The following is a 20,655-nucleotide window of genomic DNA, read 5'->3' as shown; positions in this document are numbered from 1 at the left end:
AAACTAAAAATCATATATTCTACTGGGGCTAGTAGGGACAAGTTTAATACACCATAACTATGAGTTAAATAATGTTAATTAACACTCATTTTTCACAAAAGTAAAATAGAAGTTAATGTAAACCAATTGCTGTTTGTTATTGTTTATTAAGAGTGGACCAGCACAATCGATGGAGTGAGACATTTACAGATTAAATGAATGCAAGGCAAAACTTACATTTTAGAGTAAAAGAAACTATAACCTAAGCTTTTGTTACTCTATTCTATTAAAGTATAATTCACCACTCTGCTAAAAGACACCAATTTTAATAGGATAGTAAGAGTGGCAGACCTGTAATTTTAATCCGAACTATTTTGAGGATGTTGCTTAAAATAGAGACAGTTACAGGTACACAACAGTCTTCTTGTCCCAAAATTTGGTAACCAACTTAACCATTTTACATAAGCTGTGCCTATTTTCACATAATCAAACACTCCCCTCACTATTGGCCTTAAACAAAAAAAAAAACACAGATTAAACATAGTTATTAAGTCATCCTCATCAAAGTATGCACTTTCCCAGACTAGGTTCAAGAATTAACACTCTTACCACCTCTCTGAAAGCGTCTTCATTAGTAGCGGAGACATGCATTGAATGAGGCGTACTTCGTTGAAGGTTGTTAGCGTCAGAGCTGGCAACTTCGGCATGTAAAATCTACCTTGCCAATCATTAAGCGGACCGGAGTTCGCTGCTGGTACGACTAACCGGGAAAAGCCGAACAACACAACAACCACCTCTCTTAATGTCACAACACACATTCAGCTAAATTGTTAATACCTAGCAAGCATCCATACGTCACTATTAAGCTCAAGCCAACCATCACAACCAGGTTAGCATACATCAGGAACTATTCCCTGTAAAATCTTTTCAAGCTTATTTAATGTAACTTGATGTCATTTAAACAATTGTTTAAAAAATCATCATTATTATGGCAGTTTACAATCCCTCAGCAAGCAAAATAAAAATGGTTGACAGACAGATAGATAGATAGATAGATAGATACATGTTTAATATAAAAGCAGTAATTAGTGGATTTAGTGGTGCACTCATTAGCTATCTCATTTGATTCTTAGGACAGAATGGTATTTCGGAGGAAACTAGATTGCTTTTGGAAAAATTCTCAGCAGACTGAAATGAGCAGACTTTACAATCTTCACAGGCAAGTCTGAAGAGACCTAACATCCAGGGAAATAAGCCTGACATGCTTCAAAAATGGCCAAAAGGAAAACCAGGAAGGAAAGATCTGTACCGGATCCCAATGACCACATTCACCAGATTTTGACAGGTATGAAAACAGTACGAACTGCTGCTAGACAAGGGGAAATTCAGGTGAGGCAAACATATAAAAACTTAGGGAGTTTTATTGATGCATCTAATGAGGAAGGTAAGGCCATGTTAGCCCAAATAGTGGGCAATAACAGTAGTAACCTTTCAGATCTAAGATTAAATAATGAGAGGAAAGGTTCTCTTCCCAGGGCAATATCCACAGATAATCATACTACTCCATCATGCCCCCTATTGCCCGTAATCTCCTCTGACAAACATTAATTATGCCCTCAGCTAACTACACCCGTAGTAACATCAGCAACAAAGGTACTTTACAAGAAGTTATGTTAATCAGCTCAGGCATAACTGCACACATATTTCAAGCAGTAAATAAAGATTTTGACATGAGACTGTAGATATTTATTTCTCATTGATGGTGAAGGAGTCCATAGAATTATACGCAGTTAATTCAGAGGAACAAAATATGTAATTGAAGCTCATACAGCACTGAGTATATGTCAACACAAGAATTTAAAAATAAATTCACGGGACAATTGGGTTGTTGAGTTTATGCGTGACATGGTGGTATTAATAGAAAAAAATACTATCTCATTGCTACCCGTCTTATTTTATTTTCTCTGTAGGACAGTCCAATGTTTTAAAAGGGGGTATGTCTTGGTACTACTATGACCAAAGATTTTTTAAGATGGTCAGCTAAAATGAGAAACCAGACATGTGAATGCTTGGCTAAGGATCATGGTGAACAAATTAAAACTGACTAGTTTTGCTTGCACCTTTGCACAGATATTGCAACGCACTAGATTTATTTTTCTTTCTCACGCCCATCCTTCTTGCACCATCCCCCTCTACTTGCTGCTCCTTATTCTGGGGACTCATTGTTCCATCATGCTGTGACATTATCTGTACTGGATTTTCTACAATAAATTTTTAATTTCACCTTATAAATAATCCATGGCTTCAGATTGTATTTGTTTAGACTGTACTTTACTGATCTTCTGTTATACATTTCCTCTTTGTTTTCTTGTTTTTTGTATTGTGAAACTTTCCATATCCGGATGCCTTAGTCAGTATTTCTCTTCAAATATATCCTGGGCTGCTTTTTGTATTAATTAGTTTGGCTTTCTCTTTTGCACTACATCAGATCTATTTTTGTATCCCATGCCCTTGTTTTTTTTCATACCTTTTAAAAATCTCTGGATTTTCTCTTTTATATTTCACACCTTATTTTTTATAAGTGGCCCAAAGGTATTTGACTCTGTAATGTTTTCAAAGGTTCTGTTTTATTAATAACTGCATTTTTTTTATTTTTATTCTAATTTGACAGTTTTTCTTATGCAAGTATTTTTCTTTTCTGTTTTTCTTATGCAAGTATTTTTCTTTTCTCAAAATTCTCTCTTAATCTTTCTCAAATTTCTCTCTTAATCTTTCTGAATATTTTCTATCTGAAAATTCTGGGCCTCTTGCATAATAGTAACACACAGTTTTTATGAATTTTGGGGACTACTACTTCCTTCTGCAATGGTGGTGGTGGGGGTTATGGGGCTGTCCTCCCCCTGAGCCTGGCCTAGCCCCACGGTAAGAATGTTTCCATGTCTTGAAGATTCTACACTGCCATTTTTAACAGTCCTGGCAACAGTGCGCATACCAGGATTGGTCACTTTTTTTTATCCTGGGACCTGTTTACCTAGCTGTCTATTTTTTTAATATACTTCTCTCCTTGATATGTGCTATATAAAAATAAAGCTGATAGTGTCACAGTTTTAAAAATTCCTCCCCAATACACTTAAAGAATTTGCCTTAAATCAGTATTAAATATTTTTACTTGTGCAGGTTTTACAGAAACAATCAGATTGGTCTCATCTGTTTTCTATATATAGTATGCACTTACAAAATCCATATCTTTTTCATATGCCATAGAGTGACTATACATGTTGCAGTTGGAAATGCCAGAGCCAGAGCAGGATCCAGCACTAGGCATCCAAGGCAGTCACCTTGAACCCATTGGCCAACAAACTTAATTTCAGCTTTAAGAATGTATACTCTGCATGCATTACATTTCATCTTTAAGGGCGCACACACATTTGGATTTTCCAGATGGACAAACAAATGAGTCTAGTGAGCATCTTATTTCCAGATGAACAAATGAGGTTACTGGAGAACTGGATTGTGTGTGTGTGTGTGTGTGTGTGTGTGTGTGTGTGTGTGTGTGTGTGTCTGTAAAATACCCTAGATAGGGATGACAGGTTAGTTAATTTAACTGAGCTCAGTGTCTATAAAATATCCTAGATAGTGATGACAGGTTAGTTAATTTAACTCAGCTCAAACCCTGTACCTTAGTTACAGCTGACAAGAGCCTGAATCCTCTACACCAACTACCAAACTATTAGTTTTAGTGCATTTTCAAGGAATTGTGAGTTTCAGTACATTTTTAAGGAATTGTGAGCTTCAAGAGAAGAGAAGTTTACTGCTGCTCATGCTAAGTCTGCTTTCAATGTGCAACTGTTTTATTTAGCAAATGATCATTACTTTTGTGTTAGAGGATTTGAAAGCAGCATTAATAACACAACAGGTAACATACGTGCAGAGCAGACATCTGTGGCTTCCACTCCAACACCATTTAGATTGATTGCTGATCCTGTGTTGTACTTTAAGGATGGGGTGGAGAGCTGTGGTCTTGAGCATGTCCTCCTTTGGATGAGATACCTTATAACTATAAACTTCCTATTGGTTTGTCATCCATTCCCTATTGCAATATTAGCAGCTTTCCATTTTTTCAATGTAACATAGGTAATTTATTCTTCAAGGGCAACAGGTACTGACTTTGATTATGAACACTGAAATATAAAGTTTGTAGTAGAAACCTCTTCATTATTTACAGATCTCTTTAATGTGGAATTATTCAGATGATTTTTACTTCTGCAGAGATTGTGCATAGTGACTGGCATTGGTGGATTGTAATGACAGAGGTCTGAGGGGTCTTTTATGGCTGAAATCTTCTGAAACGGGCAGTTTTGTCATTATTAGTTGATACATTTTGTTTCACTGCTTACTGGAAAATGTTCAAACCTACAAATGTAAACGCTCTAATGTGGTGTATTATGCAAGGAATATAATTTAATACAATCAGGAAGAAGAATCAAAGAACACATGCATGTGTGAAAGTTCCTAAATGTGCGCAAGGGGACTATGGTTTAAAAACAGACCAGAGGTAAATTTAATCCACCACTGACCAGATGCATTTTCTTTGAATGTGGGCTGCAATGCCATTTCAATGAATGCGAGTTTCAATGGCAGAGTAGTTTACTCTTTAATGCTAAGTCTGTTTTTATTGTGATACTGTATTGTTTTGTTTAGCAAATGTGTATTGGTGTTTTTGTTATAAAATTTGAAATAAGAGCTTTAAATTAAACCCAAATATATGTAATAACTGTAAATGCAAATAAAATAATAGTATGCACACTGACAGGTTTGAACAGTGTTTATTGTAAGGAGAAATAACCAAGTAATGGGACACTGGCATGGCTGGTGTGGGGGGGGGGCTGCTGGGAACAGCACAATTCATTATCCTGCCTAAGGCCCCATTTGAACATGATCCACTGCTGGGAAAAGCTCTATATACATAGCAAAAAATAAGTTCTGGAGTGCTGAGTGCGTCTCGTGGCATCTATTTCTTAATACAAAGATTAATGTGTAGTTAATTTAGTAGATGCCTGATTGTTCATAGTCCTCCTTTGGAACTGTTAATAACATCTAGAAAAATGCTGCTTGTTATAATGATAATCTTGTCTATATTCATTTTAATTATCACAAATTCGGAGCTTTTCTGCATAGGACTCATCTGAAAATGAGTAGCCACCTCAGTCGGACTATCCTGTTTAAAAGCTGGAAATTCTTCTTCTTCTTTTGGCTGCTCCCATTAAGGGTCACCACAGCAGATCAGTTGTTTCCATTTATTCCTGTCCTCTGCATCTTGCTCTGTCACATCAACCACCTGCATGTCCTCTCTCACCACATCCATAAACCTTATCTTTGGCCTTCCTCTTTTCCTGTTACCTGGCAGCTTCATCCTTAGCATCTTTTTCCCAATATACTCTGCATCCCTCCTCAGCACATGCCCAAACCAACATAATCTTGCCTTTCTGGCTTTGTCTCCAAACCTTTCAACACGGGCTGACCCTCTAATATACTTATTCCTAATCCTGTCCATCCTCGTCACACCCATTGCAAATCTTAACATCTTCAACTCTGCCATGTCAAGCTCAGATTCCTGCCTTTTTGTCAGTGCCACTGTTTCCAACCCATATAACATAGCTGGTCTCACTACCCTCTTGTAGACCTTCCCTTTCACTCTTACTGGTACTCGTCTGTCACAAATCACTCCTGACACTCATATCCACCCACTCCATCCTGCCTGTACTCTCTTCTTCACCTCTCTTCCACACTCACCATTACTCTGAACTATTGATCCCAAGTATTTAAACTCATCCACCTTCACCAGCTCTACTCTCTGCATCCTCACCATTCCTCTATCCTCCCTCTCATGATTCATGATCCGCACATCATCCAACCTTCTCTCCCTCTCATTCTCTTCATTCATCAGCCCCTCAAAGTACTCTTTCCAACTGCTCAATACACTCTCCTCACTTTTAAGTACATTTCCCTCATTATCCTTTATCATCCTTACCAGCTGCACATCTTTACTAGCTCCGTCCCTAGCCAATCGGTACAAGTCCTTTTCTCCCTCCTTATTGTCCAACCTTCTATACAACTCTTCATACGCCTTAGCCTTTGCCACCTCTCTCTTTGCCATGCACCTCATCTCCTTATACTCTTGTGTACTTTTTTCATCTCTCTGACAATCCCACTTCTTCTTCACCAACCTCTTTCTCTGTATACTCTCCTGTAATTCCTCATTCTACCACCAGGTCTCCTTGTCCTCCTTCTTCTGTCCAGATGTCACACCAAGCACCTTTCTAGCTGTCTCCCTTACCAGCTCTGCTGTAGTTACCCAGCTATTCGGTAACTCTTCACTGCCACCCAGTGCCCGTCTTAACTCTTCCCTGAACATCACCTCACAATTATCCTTTTTCATTTTCCACCTCTTGATCCTTGGTGCTGCCCTCAGACTCATCCTCCTTTTCTTGATCACTAAAATAATTAAAAAGGAAGGCCAACTGAATATGAACTCAGCAATATACCATATCAATATAGAGAAAAAGAAAAGATAAAAGGGATTAGATCTGGTGGACTGTCTGCTTGAAGAAGTATGGGTGGACATTTGGGATACACTATTGTAGATGGTAACAAAAATATTCCAAACAGAGAGAATGTTAAGAGGACAAAAATCTGTGGTGGGTTTAGAGGTGGCCAAGGAAATAAGGGGAGCACAAGGCAAAGGTTATAGAAAAAATAAACAAATTGAATACAGAAGCCTAGCAACTACACCACTGTAAACTTGTGACTGTATTGACTTTCTTAGTCATGGAAAGTCATACTGCTTATCCCAGTGGCCAAAAAGTATACAAGAACATATCAAGGATAAAAAGAATATAAGAATGGATAGTCCTTTGGGGGCACATTTTAAAGATTTCCATGCAGCTAATCCAAAGAATTTAAAGGTAACTATTTTGGAACAAGTTGATGTTGCTCTAGGGGAATGTGTTGATGTGAAAAATAAATTATTATACAAGGAGACTTTGTTCATCTTGAAATACAAAACTTTGGACCCTTATGGCTGAAACAAAGAATGTAATTAAATGTTCATGATTAGATAATTGATAACTGAATACTAATTGTTTTATTGGATGCACTATTTAATGTAGAACTGTTTTAGTGTTTATTAATCTTGGAAGGCTGATTCAAGCCAAAGCGCTAAGTGTTGAGGGTTGGTAATACATTTTTAGTGTTTTTCATGACCTGTTGGTGGTTTCTTACTGTTATCTTCTTTAGCTTCTGTAAAATGACTGCTTCTTTTCTGTCTCTCATCACCCTCATTTATGTTTGGCTCAGACCTTGTTTTACACTATTCTTAGAAGTTATCCAGCCACAGCCAAAAAAGTATCTAAATTGCAGGCCTTTGTTCAAGGTTTTCTTTTGTAGCTCATGAGAAATTGAAAGTCCCCTCCCTCCACACTACTGAAGAGGTGTTAAAACTATCACTGCACTGAGGGACTCTTGCAGATTCAATTCCTCTTCTTTTCCATAAGGGTTTATTTTTTGAATTTCCTTCCATACTGCTGAAGGATAGGGACATTTGCATCAAATATGGCTAAGTAGATATGGCTAGAAATCTGAGTCCCATGTAATAGCTTTGATTGAAGGCTGGTTGATGTTGTCTATTCCTGGAGAGAGGGCATTTGGATTTCTCCATATTGTCAGTAAATAATAAAAGGTAGCCTTGAGATTGGTCTTTGAATACAGTAGTATTCATAGGCATGATTCAGTTAATTTTAATAGGGAAGAGAACAACTTGGTGATTGGACCTTATTGGGGCTACATGGTGCAGAGCAGGATGTGACAAACTTTGGAAAGATGACAACAAGAAAAATATGTAGATATTAAGAGGCGAACAATGATTTGGTTTAGAGAATTGCCATGACCAAAGTTAGGAATTAATGTACATTTTTTTGTTGCTTTATAGCTATTGCAGTTGTGCAGCAGATAACTGAAGTCACTTAATATTATTGTGCTGGCAATAACAGATGATACACATTAACCAGTTTAATTATACATAATGATTTAACTATACAACAACCCAACACACTGTAGCAAACCGACTATCCCACAATCTAGATTACACATGTTTCCTTGATACAATGATATAACCTACAAAGCATTTTACATGGCATGGTATAAGATAATGGGATCACAACTGAATACAGATCTTTGAACAAAACCCAAATTAATATCACTATAGCAATTTGCACTTACAGACTCCCGCCAAAATAGCATTTCCAATATTATAGAACAAAAATATATGGGACTTACCATGCTTAAATTTTTATGCATATACCAACAACATTTTAAATAAAGTACATTTGCAGCGCTGTTATTGTGTCTTCCATCAGCTCATATACCAACAGCCAGAGGAGCCATTGGTCAAGAGATGTGCTGCTACTCAAAACTGAGTATATCTTAACTATATTCTGCTAGCACTCATTTGTAGATCTGTCACACCCTCAGATGCCAGAAAACATCATTGTGATGTACATAGGACAAAGATTTTACTTCCTATAAAATTCAGAGGGAATTTTCTTAATAGTCCACATATAGTTAAAATACTAAACAGGGACATTGCACACCAGTGAAGAGAATATTAGCAATTCATGAATAAATACATCCCTGGCAAAATAGCAATGAAAGTCTGCATGTAGTATAACCCACAATCAAGACAAGAATAGAAAACAGCCCTCATCAAACAACTATGCAAAAGACATCTGAACCCTATTGACCTCATCAGAATTCAAAACTACACTAAAAAAAAAACTGCTGGAGGAAACCATCTGCACCTGTCCTTGTGACACTGGGTTATACTCTAGTCTCACTCCTTACTACCCTAGTTTATATGCACAATGCTGGCTATTTCTGTAGAATAGCCATACCATGAAGTTAATGTAAATAACCTTAAACATGCAAGTAACGTGCATAGTGTATTGTCTATCTGCCTGCAAATGTTTGTAAAATGTGTTCTCTATTTGTAAAATGATCTAATTCTATTCTGTCTAAATACTGTTACCTGTACTGCTGTAATCATACCTTTATTGTATCTATTCTGTTGTCTGAGTATGGTTAATGACTGAAGCTGGGGAGTAGAGCAGTTTACCAACCTGGTTAACAAATGACAAATAACTAAATGAACAAATATATTCCTATCATTTCTGAAAGATCTGAATAAATGCTGAGCACAGACTCCAGTACAGTGGGAGTGTTGTCAGCACAAGGAAACCACATTCCAGGCTTTAGACAGATATGTATGTATTCAAGACTCAAGGTCTGAAGGGCTAGCATTTTTTTTATTTTCACTACTAATGTTGACTAGTGTTGACTTAATGTAAACTGGATTAGAATTTACTGAATAAGTCTGTCCAGGAGACAGCATTTGCCTGAAATGGATATTATGAGGGCAGCAAATTTTTTAGCCACTGTGCTAAAGCTCTAAGGAACAAGCCAACCTGTTAGCCACTCCTTCCTAAGCTGACACATAATGGAACCATCCACAATGACACCAGTTAACAAGGTGATTGATAAAGTCAGTCATTGTTTTCTTTGAACTATTGCATCATTCTCAGATATGGCGATATACTGATCAAGATAAATCTCTTTTCTGTCTTTGGCACATGTATGGAAACTCAGTCATGTCTCTTTGCATATCCACTTGTGTAGAGTATCTAATGTCATACACTTAGATGTGGACAACACCAAGTTCTTAGATTTGTGGCAGTAGGAAGTCTTTTGGCACATAATGAATCGGGTCCCCTTCTAAAGACCGAACCGCCGATCCCCCAACGCAGAAATCACCAACGCCAGATAACCGACAGGTACCATACCGCATTGGTGGTGATCGGAAAGACCGACAAGGGTAATGTGTGATCGCGACCGTAAAGTGCGACAGTGACGGAGGTAGAGGGAGTGGTCAGAGTGAGGTTAGGGTTAGGGTGCAGTGGTGTGTGTTAGTGTCGGAGCTTGGGCTAGGGGTGAGGGTGGAGTTAGGTTTGGTGTGGTAGTGTGCATTAGTGTCGTGTGCATTAGTGGGTGGGCTGAGGAGTTAGGTGGTAAAGTGGTTGGGTGAGTGGTGCAGGGTTAGACCCTAGGTTTAGGGTTGGGTTTGGGTTAGTGTGTTGTGTATAGCTGCTAGTGTGTTGTTGTGTGTCCGTGTGTTATGGTGTGTGTTGTTCTGTTTGGGTGTTATGTGTTGTCGGTTTTGTTTGTATCGGTTTTGGTGTGTCGTTTTTTCGCGGGCGTCGGTGAGATTTCTGTGTTAAGTAGACCCAATGAATCATGGCACCAGAGAGTCACATCAAACAGTAACCAATGTCCTGAGAGAAGCATTTGGTGCCTGACTAGAACATTCCACTGGGTTGTTAAAGGCTCTGAGGACCTTATGGGTGCAGGTTTATAGCCAAGGTAACTGTTAGGGTGGGTGGAGATTGTGTAGGTATGAGCACAGATGCGGAAGTTTCCTATATGGCTGAAGTTTACTTGGACAGCTTGTAGGAAGCTTAAGTAAGGATTTCTTTAAAACCATCCATCTTTACTAGGGGTAATAGTTTGCCAGTAAATGTGAAGCAGTTGACAGACTGCCAGGGGCAGCTCATGCTATTGGACTGCAGGACTGCCACCCCCTAGCTGTAAAAAAAAAAGAAAGAAAATAATTAGCTGCAAATCCCAGAACTCTGAACATACATGCTTGGCGAGTTCCAGGAATTCTGCCCATGCATAAAGGAATCCGGACTGCTGTTTAACCAGTCTAGATTATGAAGAGAAGGCATCAGAGTACAGATGCCCAGAAGTCTATGTGGACTGGCAGGGAATCGGACTGCAACATCTGCAGGTACATATGGATAGCTGCGTTCGCAGGAAGAGGGGACTGTATTATTTCAAACAAAGCTGTCATGGGAAAAGCTGCCACAGGAAAAGGGACTTTCTATTATTTTTAACAAAGTTATCACAGGAAAAGCTGCTGCAGGAAGAAGGGACTTTGTAGGACGAAGTTGCTGCAATTCCAAGCTCAGGTACTGTGTGACAAAGCTGCTGCAAATTCCAGTGTGTGTGTGTGTGTGTGTGTGTGTGTGTGTGTGTGTGTGTGTGTGTGTGTGTGTCTGTGTGTGTGTGTGTGTGTGTGTGTGTGTGTGTGTGTGTGTGTGTGTGTGTGTGTATGTGTAATGCCCCAGTTAAATATACCTGGTGGCTGCAGAGAAACCTCTGAAAATATATCTCGTGGCTAGAGAGATAACTCAGGCTTAAACCATGTATCTTGGGTGCAGGTAGCAAAAGCCTACATTTCCTACCCACCACCACTTGTGAAAACTATTCGGATTTTTGCCTCATATTTCTGTTCTGTTCTGTTCCTCATAAAATCTATGGTTTTCTGGATTTTGAATTCACTAAATAATGACAGGCATTTGAATTTCAGACTTCATATTCTTCAGAAAGTACATGGTAACAGAAAACCTTTTATTCTAGCAATTTTCTAAGTTTGTAAGATCAGTATTTAAAATTTGTCCCTATGTTTGGGGGCTGTATTTCCACATTATTGTCTTTGTCCAGGTGTTTTGTGCTAAGATGTTGAGAGCTATGGTGAGAACTGAATTCACTAAATGATACCCATTTAAGTTTCAGTCTTCCTGTCTTTCAAGAAACAGCTGATTTGACATAGTGGAATGTTGCTCAAACTGTAGTGCACAGGGTCCTGGATACAAGTCTTGGTAGTGAAATGCAAGGTGGTAACACATTTTATTCTAGTAGTTCCAAGATTATACAAGCAATGTTTAAAATGTGTCCCTAGTTTTTTGGGCTTTTATCCCCCACCCCAATAAATTTTGGGTTCTTCCAGATTTCTTGTGCTGCAAAGTTGAGAGATGAAGTTGAGTGTCGATTGTATTTTACAAGGAGCTGAGAGCTTCAGGAGAAGAGAAGTTTACTGCTGCTTATGCTGAGTCTGCTTGCATTGTTAATAACATAACAGGCTGAATACTTGCTTTTGATGCAGTAGGCTGTGGTTTCTACTCCCAAGGTATGTAGATGCATTGCTGATACTGTACTGTGTTGTACTTTTAAAGGGGGTGGATGCTGCAGTACTCAGAATGTCCTCTTTGATGGAGATATCTAGTAAGTATTAACCTTTTATCAGTTTGCCATCCATTCCTTATTGCTGGACATTGTTGAAAATATGCTTCTCCCAGGACATTGTTGAAAAATACAAGCTTCTCCCAGGTGCACATATCGCACCATTTGGTGCACAAGCAGCACCCATCGCAACCTCAAAATAATAATAAAATATTTCCACAAATAACTTAAATTATATTCCAGGATAGAGATGTAGTTCCAGCTGAATTCAGTATGTTGCCTGTAGAGCTATATTCAGTTCCTTTTCTTGTGACCCTAAATAAAAGCTTGACATCCTTCCTCCAAAGGATACTACTGGAGTAGGTTGGTTACATCAATAATTCAAATTGCAATATTGCTAGCTTATCATTTTAAATGCAACATAAGCAATTTATTCCTGAAGGGCAACAGGCACTTTATTTGTAGATGAACCAATGAAATATAACGTTTTTGCTAACAGCAACATCTTCATTAGTTACAGATCACTTTAATGGGGACTTATTTAGATGACTTTTACTTCTGCAGAGATTGTGCATATTTACTGATATTGGTGGATTGTAGAAGTTTGAGCAGATGTTTATGATGGAAATGTTCTGAATTGGGCAGTTTTGTCATTACTGGTGCATGCATTTTGTTTCATTATTTACTGGAAAAATGTACAAAACAAATTTAAAATGCCCTCTAACATATGTACTGTATTATAAAAGGAATATAATTTAATACAACCAGGAAGGTGTAGCAAAGAACACATGTATGTTTTGTGTGCAAGGGGCCTATGAATTGAAAACAGTCCAAAGTTAATCATTTTCTGCCACACTGGCCAGATGTATTTTTCTTTGAATGTGGGTTTCAATGCTGTTTTAATGGATGAGAGTTTCAAGGCCAGAGAAGTTTTAATGCTAAGTCTATTTTCATTGTGAAATTACATTGCTTAGTTTAGCAGATGTCTCTTAATGTTTGTGCTGTAAAATGTAAAATAAAAGTTTTAAATGAAATTCAAATCATCATAGAATTAAGCAGTATAAACATTACAGTGTTGATGGTAAATGGGGTGAAATAGACAAGTAATGGGACATTGTAATGTCTGCAGGGGGAAGGACCCATTCGAAAATGATTTTGTGAGGGGGATGGACGGAAACTCAAAGACAGCCCCGGCTGAACTATACCTCTCAAATGTCCAGATTTTCGCACAATGAATATATTTTTACTTCTTATTTTTGGTTTGTTCCTCATAAAATTTCTGGTTTTCTGGCAAATCATTTAGGAATAAAGTCACTAAATAATGACAGACATTGAGTTTCAGACTTCATACCTTTCAGAAAAACGCATGCTAAAGCAAGACCTGTTAATCTATCAACTAAGTTTATCCAAGGATAATTTTTTGTACAGTATGTATGTTCCCCCAATATATTTGGCCTTGTTCAGATTTCTTGAGTTAAGAGGTTGGGAGGTACTCACAAATAAGTCACTTTATAGAATTAAGTATATCCAAACCTCTCATCTGTCCCCGATTTTGGCTCAGAATGTTGCTCTCCCCCTAATAATCCCTCCACAAAATGTCAATTTTGGAAGACAACATGGAGGATTTACAATTAATAAATAATTGTAATGATCAGAGTTATAGATTACTTTTATTTCAGAAATGCATGTAGAGTCTCTTATTTTGTTAGCCGCTCAACTTAACAGTACTAATATTAAAAAGCGTCCCTTCTTTGACAGGTTTCCAGCTGTATTTTGTGGCTATTTTATATTTTTGCATCTCATTTTTGGTCCATTTTTCATAAACTTGTGGTTTTCTGGCACATTAGTGGTAAATCATTAAAGAATGAAGTTAGAACATAATGACAGCTATGAGCTACAACAGAATGGTATTAAATATACTGATCTCAAGGATATTGCCAATATCCTGGCAGATCGATTTAGTGCCAACTTCCCCCCCTCTCACCCCCTAAAGGGCCCATCTCAATACCAAAAGATTGCCAAATTCTGATAATCACGGCTGCACAGGTAGAAACCGCACACTCCAAAGCTAAGAATACAGCATCCATGGGACCAGATGACATCCCAGGCTGTGTATCACTTGAACTACAAAATGAACTGGCACCTCACCTAAGTGTTATGTTTAATCATAGCCTCACCTCAGGCTTCGTGCCCACTGAGTGGCGCACAGCTACAGGTATCCCACTCCACAAGGATCCCGGAAACTAGCGTCCCATCAGTCTGGCAAGCCTGATCTGCAAGGGCATGGTATGTATTATCATGGAACTTATAAACAAAGACATTGGCAACCTTCAAACACTGGACCCCACCCAGTTTTGGTTTGTGAAGGGCCGATCTTGTCTCCTGAATCTGATTGACTTCTTCGAATCAGTCTCCAGAGCTGTGGAAGAGGGTAAGGCGGTCCACACAGCCTATCTGGACCTCACCAAGGCCTTCAACACCATCCCCACACTCTGGAATGATAGATAAACTTACTCAGCTGGGCATAAATCCCTACATCACTTGAAGGGTTGCCAACTGGCTTACTGACAGATCCCAGACTGTAAAAGTAGCCGACTCCAAATCCAGCTCCAGGCAAGTGACAAGTGGAGTATCATAGGGGTTCAGTCCTGGGACCACTCTTGTTTGGCATCTACTTCTCTGAAGTGCAGGCCAACACTAAGGGACTCTGGCTAACAAAGTTCACAGATGACTGCAAACTGGGAGCCATTATTGAATCCCCAAATGGTGTGGATATTCTACAAATGGGCCTTACAGAAACAGATGCATGGTGCCAGTGCCATGGGCTCAAGCTTAATGCCAAGAAATGTATAGTTATCCCCTTTGGAAAAAAAACATGTACCCATGAATTACCACATAGGTGGCAGGACACTAAACATCAAAAGTGTGATGAGAGACTTAGGGACACAGGTGGACAGTGGTCTCACTTTCGATAACCACATCGCCACAACAGTCAGGAAATCCTTCTATGTGGCACACCTCATCACTAAGGGCTTTTCATCCAGAAAAAAGGAGGTCATTGTCCCATTGTAGTCATCCCTCATTAGACCCATTATAGAGTATAATGTCCCGTTTGGTATGTACCTCACAAGACATCTGCAACAGCTGGAAAGGCCACAGAAATACCTCACTAAAAGAATCACAGGCCTAAAGCAGATGCCATATGCTGACCATCTAAAAAAACTCTAACTATACTCTGTGGCATATCGTCTACTCAGAGCCGATCTCTGCTTAACATACAAGGCCATGTCAAACCCTGAGCTGTTGTACATGCTCCATTTAAAGAAATCCCAATCCCTCAGAGCCACACGCTCCAGTGATCTAAACCTTGTCCTCACAATGAAAAAAACATTCTGGAGGGATGAGTTCCTGACCCAGAGACTCCCCATACTCTGGAATAAACTGCCCATACATGTCAAGCAAAGTGCCTCATTGGCCTTCTTCAAAAGAAACCTTGATGATTGGATGGGAGATAGGAAATTCACCCCGGGGATCATGTCAGTCACCCTGCTAGACAACGGCCCAGAGAAGTAAATATTGTGGGAAGAAATATCCAGGGAATTGTTATGGCTAGGCTTGCATAGACCTAGGGCCGATAGCCTAGTACCAACCTATGAACCTATGAACCTATGACAGACATTTGCGTTTCAGATTTCATACCCTTCAGAATATTCATACTAATGCAAAACCTGCTATTCTATTATCTTTCTAAGTTTATAAGAGCAGTATTTAAAAATTATCCTTATTTTGTGCCTTTGTCCCACTTCTATTTATGGCTTTGTCCAGATTTCTTGCTCTGAGCTTGAAAAGTATAACAAATGTGTCAGGGCCATCACCATCAGCCAGAGACATTTCAAATTGTGACATACTTGTACCCCACTCCCCCATGTACTGACTCTGGATGTGTCCAACCAAGGCAAGGAGCAGTTATGCAGTGCAACTGTGCAGAGTATCCCCCCATCCAATGTAGACACAAGTACTACAGTGGCTTTTCATCTGTCATTGATTTTGCAGAATGTTTTGGTTTTCTGTCATATTTTTGTACTGTTGATATATGCTTATTATTATTCAGAAAATGCATGTTATTGCAGTGGCTGTTACTCTGTGTTAAGTAGCAATGCTTTAATGACAATCAGGTAAGCTTTTCTGAAATTGTAAGATGCAAGTAAGCTTTAATAAGCATACTGTTAAAGAATTACCAACATTGAAAGCCTTTTTGTTGTTGCCATGCAGAGAATATTTACATAACTAGATAACATATAAGTCTAGGTATTGAAATGCATATGACAGTATTGTGTAATAAAGGACAGGATTACAGTATTTTCAGAAGCTCATTACATTTGTTGGAGACTTGCAGTCATCTTTGCAGGCTTTACCCATAAACTAAACAGAATGCCAATCTATCATGTGTGGTCCATAACCTGTGCAGTAATCCTTTAAGTAATTTATCTTGATCTTGTTTCTTGTTTGCTGTTCATTTTTTACATTGATCATGTTTTCCCCATGAAACAAGTAAATAGTTGTTGTCAGGCAGCAGGGTTTTTTTTGGATAAGAAACATTTTTAGAAGTGGGGGTATCACAGAGATTGCTACTTTCAGTGTGTTACTTGGTACTTTTATAAAGCTGAATATAAATTATAATTAGAACTGCAGTGGAAGGAGAAGTGGTTTGAGTTGAGTGCTGCTTGTTTCTCTTATACTTGATTTTGACTGGCATTTCAGTAATGTATTTAAAAAGTAATTTATTTTTTCATGCCTCACAACCTTTTTGTTTCCATCTAGATATTAAGTAAGCTGTCATGTAGCCAATGCATTGACATATTTTTTTCGTCTCCACTTCATTTTGTCTTGATTGGACTCTCATAATGATGGTTTGGCACCCAGGGCAGCGTATTTAATTAAAGTCCGAGTTTTTGTGGTTTTCAGCATAGCTCTACCCGTTTCTAGTTGGCAAGACCCCTTCCCATTGGCCCCAACCCATTCAGCTGTCTCCTGCAGCCCCCCTTTGATTTGAAGTCACCAGCCATCACTGCACACTGCCACCATAAAGCTGACTGCGGTCCCATGATGACAGTGATGGGTGAATGGACAAGTGTTTCCTCAATATGTAAGTGAAGACAGGGAGATCACTGGACTGAACAGGAAGCTAGAGATGATCAAGAAAATAAAGAAGAATCCAGAGTAGGAAAATGAAGGATAAATAAGGAACCAAGGGTGGAAATAAAGTGCTTACTGTTACAAGCTGTTAGGAGATTTATGCCATGTATACTGCATAGCAATGTAGAAATCCTACTATATCACACATTAGATTGCCCACAAGAAAACATCAAGGTGTTTATACTCTGTACATACTCTAAAATAACAGGACAGGACAACAAGAGTAAAACAATGCTGTTTCATCAATAATATTTAGCAGGCAGAGTGGCAAATCAAAGAACAAGAAAATATATCTATCTACCCGTTAAATTGAATAAACTACTAAAAACTTCAACAAGATGTCTTTATTCCTCCTACAGGAAGGGTATCAGAGAGAGAGTCTCCATACCTGCTAGCTAAAGTTATTTTATCTGGACTAATCCTTTATACTCTGTTTCATACCAAGGAGTGCATATATCGCACAACAGCCAATACGTTCTTGTACTTTAGCTCTGAGTTAAAATGGACAAGCTTCATATCATTATAAGATTTAGGGGGAGCCATGCATGTGTGTTTACAACATTGCTTAGAGCTGTGCCACAGGTGCAGATTGTCAGGAGACAAGAACAGCAATTGCTGATGGGGGAGCAAGTACTGTACCACTATTCAAAGAACAAGCTTTTGGTGATACTGTGGCTTCTTGAATAAATGTATTTAATGGTTTGTGTATAAAAAATGTATTAAGTAGTTTGCATAATTTATTTGCTTCCGTTCTGGGATTAAGAGTTCATTTTTTTTTTACAGTTCTCAACTTTGGGTTGACGGGTCACCATTCTATGGACTACTCAGGGTGCCAGATTACCTAGCCATGGCTTTGGCAATTTTACTTTGATACTTTTTTGTAAATAGCATTTCTACTTAACTGAAGGCAAAGTAATAGAGCTCAAAAAAATTCTAATACATTGAAAAAAAAAAGATTAGCTACATGTTTATAAATGAAAGGTGGTTTTCAGTTCATAATGTCCTTAAAAGGTGCATATGCATGTGCTTTACATAGCCTGGGAATTATATTTTCAAAATAAACTATTAAGTAGATTGTTTCTGTGTTTACCAAGATTATCTCAGAGATTACTCTGAAACAGTAAAATATTTAATCCTCTGCTTTCTTATCTTTTTCTTTGCTGCTCAGATATGTTTAATGGATGGAATGTTGCCTTATGAAGGCTGTCCAGTAGAATACATGATGCCAACTTTCTCTTCAGTTACACTGATAGAATTTACTCCATTAACAACAAAAGGTCTTTTTACATCCTGATGACTCACTTCCAAGGTTAAAGACTTATATATGCCAAGTGCTACAGATTATGCTTTTGAAGCTTTAGTTTGGCATCATGGATTGTGTTATAGTGACTGTGAGTGCTCATTTACAATCTCCTACACACACATATACATAAACAAATGCACATACGTACTCACATGCACACACACACGCACACACACACACACGCACACACACACACACACACACACACACACACACACACACACACACACACACACACATCATCATCTTCTTTTGGATGTTTCCATTAGGGGTCGCCACAGCGGATCATCTGCTTCCATTTTTTCCTGTCCTCTGCATCTTGCTCTGTCACACCAACCACCTGCATGTCTTCTGTCATCACATCCATAAACCTTATCATAGACCTTCCTCTTTTCCTGTTACCTGGTAGCTTCATACTTAGCATATTTTTCTCAATATACTCAGCATCCCCCCTCAGCACATGTCCACACCAACGTAATCTTGCCTCTCTGGCTTTGTCTCCAAACCTTCCAACCTGGGCTGACCCTCTAATATACTTATTCCTAATCCTGTCCACTCTCGTCACACCCAATGCAAATCTTAACATCTTTAACTCTGCCACATTCATCTCTAGCTCCTGCCTTTTTGTCAATGCCACCATCTCCAACCCATATAACATAGCTGGTCTCACTACCCTTTTGTAGACCTTCCTGGTACCTCTTACTGGTACTCGTCTGTCACAAATCACTCCTGACACTCTTCTCCACCCACTCCATCCTGCTTGTACTCTCTTCTTCACCTCTCTTCCACACTGCCATTACTCTGAACTATTGATCCCAAGTATTTAAATTCATCCACCTTTGCCACCTCTGCTCCTTGCATCCCCACCATTCATCTAGCATCCCTCTCATTCACACACATATATTTTGTCTTAGTCCTACTGACCTTCATTCTTCTTCTCTCTAGAGCATATCTCCACTTCTCCAGGGTCTCATCCACGTGTTCCCTACTCTCACTACAGATCACAATGTCATCTGCAAACATCATAGTCCACGGGGACTCCTGCTTGATCTCGTCTGTCAACCCGTCCATCACCATTGCAAATTAGAAAGGGCTCAGAGCTGATCCTTGATGTAATCCCACCTCCACCTCAAATGCATCCATCACTCCCACTGCAGACCTCACGCTGTCACACTACCGTCATACATATCCTGTACCACTCTTACATACTTCTCTGACACTCCCGACTTCCTCATACAATACCACAACTCTTCTCTAGGCACCCTGTCATATGCTTTCTCTAAGTCTACAAAAACACAATGCAACTCCTTCTGACCTTCTCTGTACTTCTCTATCAACAATATCAGAGCAAACATCACATCTTTAGTGCTCTTTCCTAGCATGAAACGATACTGCTAATCACTAATCATCACATCCCTTCTTAACCTAGCTTCCACTATTCTTTCCCATAACTTCATGCTGTGATTGATCAATTTAATCCCTCTGGTAGTTACTGCAGATCTGCACATTACCCTTATTCTTAAAAAATCGGTACTAAAACACTTTTTCTCCATTCCTCAGGCATCCTCTCACTTTCCAAGATTTTTTTAAACAATCTGGTTAAAAACTATACTGCAATTTTATTTAAACACCTCCATGCTTCCACAGGTATGTCATCTGGACCAACAGCCTTTCCATTCTTCATCCTCTTCATAGCTATCCTTACTTCCTCCTTGCTAATCCACTGCATGTCATGATTCACTGTCATCACATCATCCAACCTTCTCTCCCTCTCATTCTTTTCATTCATCAACCCCTCAAAGTACTCTTTCCATCTGCTCAACACACTCTCCTCGTTTGTGAGTATGTTTCCCTCATTATCCTTTATCACCTTTACCTGCTGCACATCTTTCCTAGCTCGGTCCCTCTGTCTAGCCAATCGGTACAGGTCCTTTTCTCCCTCCTTAGTGTCAAACCTTTCATACAACCCTTCATATGCCTTATCCTTAGCCTTCGCCGCCTCTCTCTTTGCCATGTACCTCATCTCCTTATACTCCTGTCTACTT

This window comes from Protopterus annectens, chromosome 3.part1 (assembly GCF_019279795.1).
Source record: "Protopterus annectens isolate FY-2018-M chromosome 3.part1, PAN1.0, whole genome shotgun sequence".
Classification (NCBI taxonomy): Eukaryota; Metazoa; Chordata; order Ceratodontiformes; family Protopteridae; genus Protopterus; species Protopterus annectens.
Note: the sequence above shows the minus strand (reverse complement) of the source record.